Below are 8080 nucleotides of genomic sequence, written 5' to 3'. Positions count from 1 at the left end.
TTACTTCCACATGAAGTAAAAAGGAAAAATAACGTTAACAATATATGCATAATAGGAGACTCTAAATTATTTCTAATTACAGATCAGAAAGGATCAGTGAGTCGTTGCAGATCTCTGAAAATGTCAGCAATGGTCAAAAAAAACCCTTGTAAAAATGTATGCAGAAGAATGGCAAGTATGATTAGCTACTTTAGGAAAGACTAAATAGATTAGGACTTTTTGTTTAGACAAGGACAACTGAGGAAAGGAAGCTATGCATTAATGGCTGCTTTAAAAAAAATGATACCAAATGTTTTTCGTCTGATGCAGAATTGAATTCTGGAACTCATTACCACAGACGACACAAGGGATGTTAAGCATAGCTAGGTGGAGGCAGCACAAGATGAGTAAATAGATCCACTCATCCATCCATTAAAATACTGTGATCCATACACAATGTCCAGTAAAATATTCTAATCTGCTACCTGTTGGAGGCTGAAAAGGTCTGTCAAGGGAGGGGTCATCCTATTATTTCTCTCTCTCTCTCTCTCTCTCTTTTTTTTAAATTTGGTTGTGTTTTTTGTTTTTTAATTCTTTCCTTAGGTATCTGTTATTGACCACTGACATCAGAGATACGATGGTTGGCTAGGTGGACCCTTGTTCTGACCCAGCACGTCTGTTTTTATCCTACTGAGATTTTTGTACATTTTAGTTTGGATTTCTAAACATTTATAAAGCTCAAAAATTATTGCTGGTTTACCATTGCCAGTAAATGCTGTACAAAATGTTGCAGATCCTGCTGGGGGGGGAGTAGTTCACACACACAAGTGTATTTTACTAGTACACTTTAAATCAGGTATGTCTTCATTTACCTTGAATGAAATCAGCTAATCAGGTGTAAAATATATTCTCTCTACACGACTTCATCCTTAACTGCCTCTGCTATGCCTACAAAAAGACTTCAGTTTATATTAACTCTCAGTATCTGCCATTTTTTGTTCAAACATTTCTGCTCAGACTAGTTTCATAATCACTTTAATGTATAAATATGTATGTATGCACTTTGTACATAATGTGTTTGTATGTATATGAATGTGTACGTATATTTATGTAATGTATGAACGCGTGTGTGTAAAATAGATTGGATTTTACTGTAAGTGAAATATCTGTTTAATTGATAGATATGGGAGAAAAAAAACCTCATATCATGGTTAGACAAAATAAACCCATAACATTTCTAAAGAACAACCGTCAGTTTGGATGGTGATATAAGGTAGTAGTTGAAGAAATGGGAAATAATTTGATAAAATTTTCATGAAGTTACAAAAATGCTATGTCCTCCTCCTGACCTATCGGGAAGTGAGCAACCACTTAATGTGTCCAAGGCATGAAGACAATTCTTATCTTCTGACTTCTAATTACTCTGCAATTTTTCTTCCACATAGCTACAATGGACTGATCAGTTTCATTGCTGTTTTATACACTATGTATGTCACAAATGTTAAAACCTTTATGCCTGGTTTTCAACACATCCTGTTGAATTTTCAATGAAATAACAAATTAGCCTCAGAAAATTAGACTCATGGTTATGAATCAGAATAAAACTGAGATATAACTTCTTATTTAATGCTAAAAATAAATCCAGGTGCCATTCATTGCATTATTTTCCAGGTTAGACTTGCCGATAGCTTGCATTAAACATTTCTAAAACTTCTCTAAAGACCTCAAAATGAAATGCAGAAATTCTGTGGATTCATCATAGCTCATCACAGTTCCTCTCTGGAATCTGAAACACTGTTTGACTCTAATATTTGCTGTTAACATTCCAAATTTAGAGTTTGGGAAACATCCAAACTAGTTTTATATTCTAGTGCACAATGCACTTGCCTCTGAGACTTTTGGCATCACAGAAATATCACCACCTTCAACAGTGGTTCTTTGAAATTTCAAAGAATGCAACTTCCAAAATGCTAATGCACTAATAATAGTAGCTTTTTAGGAAATGCTTTCTTTTTAAAGTGATATTTCTGGAACTCCTACAGTATTTTATTGCAGTAGATTGCAAGTTAAGACTGTGAAAGGAGGAGGGGAGTACCCTATAGAGAGATAACATTTCACTAATAAACAAAATACTACAATATCTTTTCCCCAAAAACTTTACCACAGGTGCATTTTCTGTAAGAGAATACATACTTCCAAATTAAAACCATACCATTTTCTTGCATCCATAAAATTATGCTTGTTAGTCTTGGCATTTATAATCTTAAAGAAAATATGCTTCTCAGAAATACTTTAGAGTAGCTAGTGGTTCTGGAAAAAGTAAAACATCAAGGGAACTTTCAACTTAATATATATTGGCACCTCATGACATTTTAGTCAGTATTGCTTATTCAAGGAGGTAAGGAGATTTTGAAAGACCATTTAACAAAAATCAGTCTGGTGGTGGATTTATAAACACAGTACATTATAACTGTCTGACAGAAAGATAGAAATAATATCCCATTTGAAATCAAAGCTGCTCCAAGAAACAGAAAAGGAACAATTCTGTCTGGGCATGGTCAGTTTAAATTTGACAAATTCTCAGAGCTCATCAAGTTGCCAAATGACATTGAGAAAGAACAGATATCCCCCCTTCCTACCCCTCCTTTCCTTCTTTAACATATTGGACCTTTTCCATCAGTCAATTACACTGCAAAACATTGTTGTCATTGGCAATGCTCTCAAAGGGAAGGATTAAACAATTTGGGTTCAGAAGCACATTGCACTGTAAAAATCAGTACTTCCATGAAGTACTGTGCCTTTCAATATTTAGGGTGCTCAGAGACCACTGGTGATTGAGCTCAATTATTTCATTCACTAATAAGTGTATAAGGAGTCAGAGCTAACTGGATAGACATCTGTTGCAGCATCAATTTGGATTTCTTTTCACTTATGAAATAGTTCAAGGGAAATAAAGCTAATGCTTGTTGGGACCTAAAGCTCAAATAACTACAAGTGGGCTCTGTCTTCTCTTTATAGGCTAAGTTTATCTAATGTGTCATTTTTTACTTTCTATACTTTTCCTCGTGCACTTTGATTGCCATGGAGATGACAAAACTATCAGCTGGAATGAAGAATTAGCATTAACATTTTACCAGCTATTGAATTACTAGTTAGTAAATCAAAATGCATTTTCATTAGCAGAGATGTTTCACCAAAACAGTGTGATTTAGAGAAAAGTCCAATGTTCATGTGATGTTTATTTTTTCAATTCCTTTTTCCTGGAAGACAAGATAAATTTTATCAGTTCATTTTAATTTGTTTTGTAAGCATCCTCTTCCCACTGCTTTCACAGAAATAGGCAAAAAAATCCCTTGAAAACACATTTGGAGTTGAGACAAATTTGGTAACAGATTTTGATAGAATTTTTTTTTAAGGTTTTAGAAAACTATAAATAGTGGCTCCATGTAATAGTATTAGAAATTTCAGGTATTAAGAGTTCCATTTCCACAGACATTGTCACACAGCTCATTTTATGCCTTGTGTTAATTATGTATTTTACAACAGTGTTTTCCAGAATTCTTATTCAGAAGCACCTTCAAAGTTTCAGTTCATGATTTTTAATCACAAGGACTGCAAGGCACAAAGAACTTAGGCCAGAGTTGAAGCCTGGGAGGATCTATAAGTTCAGAGCAGGCTTTCAAGAGAGAGAGAGTCTCCTCTGGTTCTGCCCAGAATTCCTCTCCCAGCAGTGGACTGATGATGCCCTGCAGAATAAGAGTGTCTCTTCTTAATGTCAGGTCCATGAGAAGCAGCAACAGTATTTCAAAACCAGGGGGGGGGGGGAAGAAAAAAAGAGAAAAAAGAAAGAAGACCCTGTGTCAGCCTTCACATCCAATATTTTCATTACTTTTGCTTTTCTTTCATCATGCATTTCATAATTAGGTTATTTATATTTATTTTCTGGAAATTTCTAAGGAATAAATGTGAAGGGGTAATGGGAATAGCTGCCAACAACTGAAAATCCATGCTAGAATGCATTAGTCTCTAGAATGGTAACACCAGGTGAATCACATCTCCATTTTGCCTTGATAACAAAAGAAACAAGTCCCTGTACTGAAAGAGTCTTTACAAACTATGGACAAGACAAATAAGAAAATAAGACAATAGAGAAAGGATGTGAAGGGGGTCACTGAAATTACTTCTGTGTTGAATAGTACAAATCTTATAGGTAATGGTATCCTTTCAGAAACCTAAGTATTGCTTTTTATTTATCTATATTGTATTACTTTTTTTTGTTTTGATCTGGTTGGTTGGTTTGAGTTTTGTTTGTTTGTTTTCCTTACAAGGAAGCAAAATACCTTTTTGAACTGCTCATTCACTGATTTTCAGAGCCTGTCTCTTCTGGATGGTTAGTCTGAGATGATTCAGCATCTCTCTTCAGAAGTTTGATGTGGCAGCTTCTGCTAAAATTTTCTCTTGTATGAAAGATGATAAAGAAGATAAATGGGGGGAGGTTTGGTAAGACTATTTGGTATGAGTTTTTCACCATAACTTGTAGATTACTGCTTACTTTTGCCTTAAATAACTGAGAAGGGCAAAGATTTGAAATAAGTGGCACCATTTTTTTTAACCAGAGCAGCTGATATAATTAGGAAAAATACAATGCTTCTTGGCCACATAATCCCTTGTTCAGGGAATCAGACAAATATAATAGGCAATGGAACAAAAAAGATAATGGAATCTCGACCACTAAAGGATTGTCAGAGAGCATATTTTGTACTTGACTGCAGAATGTTATTACAATAAATCAAGATCAATGTCCCATGGGATGTGTTCTCCATTTAAAATAATTTTTCTGATGGCATGCTTGTGCTATTACACTGAGCATGCTGCCTTTCTAAGCCATGTTGGTCTGGAGACCTACAGTTGCATATACCAAAAAGCAGTAGGAAGGCAAGATCTTGATCAATGTTACAGTGCAGTTACATTTGTGAAGATGGATTTCTTCTCTTTTAATTTGCCCAGCAGTTAGATTCCACTCCTTTAGGTTTTAGTGATTTTTATTCTAGTATTACCACTTACTAAAAGGTTCTTTCCTCCGATCTATTTTAGGACATAGCTGAAAAGATTGGGTCGAATTCATTCCTGAGGCAGCTCCATTAATTTCAAGGGAGATAAATCACAAGCGAGTTTGTCTAATGAAGATTTGTTTAACATCAATGAACGAAACTGAAATATTTCCACACTTAAAGGTGCTGTTATCTTTGAAAAACTATTCTGAATGGCATAGAAGAATCATAATATATTTGGAAAAAGAAACACATAAAAGTAACATATGCACACATCCCTTCCAATGCCTGTATATTCTTTAAATTTTACTTACATTAAGTGGCATCACACTTTAGGATTAGTGATGTAGGTTGTACCTAGTTACTCATGAATCAGGGTAAGAGCATGGCCCGTGAGAACTGGACCATGAGCTTCTCTACTACTTAATTCTTCCTTGCTTTTTGTCTGTTTTGGCCTGTGCCATCCGGGCACGGTATGGGAGAGAACATGGTCAGGCATTATCCACCACAGGCTGTGTGGGCAAGACCACCCCACTCTGAGAGGAGAGGATAGACTGCCTTCAGGACCAGAGAAAAGGTGCTCTGGTCCATTTTGAATATTAGTACACACAAGACCTTTGTGACTACTGAGAATCACGCTGGGGAGAAGCCTGGTCATCATTGGCAAAGGGCAGTTTAGTGCTGTCATGATGTTAAATGAGCCTAAATTTAAAGTTGAATGAAGTTAGAATTTTACTCTGGATGAGATTGGGCACAGGAATGCCCACAAATATTTCCCCTCAGTCATGAGATAGACTGCCCTATAGCACCTCTTGCCAACTGCAGAGGTGGAAGAAGCTGTCCCCCAGGACTCAGCACATAAATGAAATTTCATGCTGCATTTGTGAAACTGGAAACATTGTAAAGAGAAGACGTAAAGAAGATCTTGAGATGTCCCCTTGTTAATTTGATAAAACTCTCATTCATTTCAGTGAGGATGTTCACTGAGTGCTACCTACTGCTTTTGTCATTTGTAATTGAGGCTGAGGGGCTTTTTGGATATGCAGATCCCTTCAGCAGCATTTTTTATCACAAAGTTTTACCGAATGGTTTCCTTGTGTGCCTGTTTACTACATTTGGCTTTTTTTCCTATTCCTTTTACTCTCTCTTGCTGGAGACAGATTTTTTAATTATTATTATTTATTTTTCATAGAAAGGTTTGGGTTGGAAGGGACCTTTAGAGATCATCTAGTTCCAACCCCCTTCCATGGACCTCCCAATTGTTGTTGACTATTATATTTAGGACAAGGTGTCAGAACTAGAGACATGAAACACAGAATATGATACAATATAAGAAATTTTCTCTTCTGTATTTTAATTTTTTTTTGTACAATTTTTCTAAAAGAAGTATGAACTGTCATGCTTCTACACTAGATTCTTATCATAAAAACAATGTATATGAAACTGTCATATGAACTAGTTACAGAAAAATGAACCCTTTCATGACTTCAACAGACTCAAACAGAAGATCATTTTATTATTTTCATTTTCATTTTTATTTTTCAGTGCTGGAAGTAGCTGTAATAATTTGGAACATATTTGAATCGAATATTCTGATTGCTGTGAAATTCTGCTATAAGCAAAAAACATACCTAAAATTATAAAAAAAAAAATATTCTCTCATGTTCACTGATGGGTGTTGTGAAAACTCACTTAGGCTTTCCAGTTTGCCTTCTTTTTCCATTCTCTTCCAGAATTTTAGCTTGGCTAATAGCAAAGGTTGAGCTCAGTTATTTATTTGGCTTTCTGAGAGTGATTGCCCTTTATTTAAAAAAGCATCTTAACTGATGATAGAATACATACCTACAATATGTTCTCAGTCTGTTCACACATAACAGTGTGTATGTCCTGGAGAAATGTAAATGACAGAACCTCTGTTTCAGTGAAGTAATTACTGTTTTCACAGATATTGGTAAATGTAAAACTCTGTACAAATAATACTAGTTATTGCTACTATTATTTGCTTCCAAAGCACTCTAAATTGTCTGATCATATGGTAACGGTCCTTAGGTACTAGAGAGAAACTTCTACTACGTGTTCAGATTAAGAAGCAAAAATTCCTTTTGCCTTTCTATTGACTATCCTTAAATTCAGATGCGTAATAGTAGAAATTTGCTGGTTGCTTATGTGTTGGTTAAAGGGGGAAGATGGGCAGGAACATGGGTGGAATTAAGATTCTACTTCCTAGCTGATGTAACTGAGCTGGTTTTGATCAGCAAATCCCTGTCTTCATTTTAAAAGAAATGAGAGAATGAAAAAATGACCGTGTCAGAAAAGTACCTTCCTCTTTCATTTGATCTGCTACTTAGATTGTTCATGAACTTTTCCTAAGAAATTTTGTTTTGCTGTTTCAAAAAAATGTGAGCTTTGGTGAATGCCCCTTATCTTTTCTCCTATCTTCTGTACAACTTCATAGTTATTTTGATCGTCTAATAATTTGTCCAAATTGATTATCTAGTGGTGAGTGGAAATGCACATAGGTAATGTTCTTCAGGACTATATTTCTACTGTACTGATGGAAACAATTGATTCCTCTCAGATCTGGTCAATGAGGTGCAAAGCTTTATTAAAAATAACTGTTTGCCACTGTGTACCAAAAGGCTTTCCCTATCTCTGCTCTGTTATGTTGTTACCTCTAATTTTGTGACATTGATCTCAGAGGTGCATGACCCTTTTCATAAAATCATAGAATCACAGGTTGGAAAAGACCCTTAAGATCATCGAGTCCAACTGTAAACCTAACACTGCCAAGTCCACCACTAAACCACATCCCTAATTTTCATTCCTTTTGTCCCATTGCCCTTCCATGAGAGGCATACCTTCTAGAACTGTTGTCATTGACTTGTGCACTACTGTCATGTACACAAAACAATGAACTCAAAGCTGTCATTGAAGTTGCAGTTCTACGGAAGTAAAACTAGTAATAGCAATACTTTCATAATAAAATATGTTTAATCTTTTCATGTTCAACATCATCTATGAATTCATATTTTAAGTGCCTCACTGGAGAA

The sequence above is a fragment of the Mycteria americana genome, chromosome 1 (assembly GCF_035582795.1).
Source record: "Mycteria americana isolate JAX WOST 10 ecotype Jacksonville Zoo and Gardens chromosome 1, USCA_MyAme_1.0, whole genome shotgun sequence".
Lineage (NCBI taxonomy): Eukaryota > Metazoa > Chordata > Aves > Ciconiiformes > Ciconiidae > Mycteria > Mycteria americana.
This window is presented reverse-complemented; position numbering follows the sequence as displayed.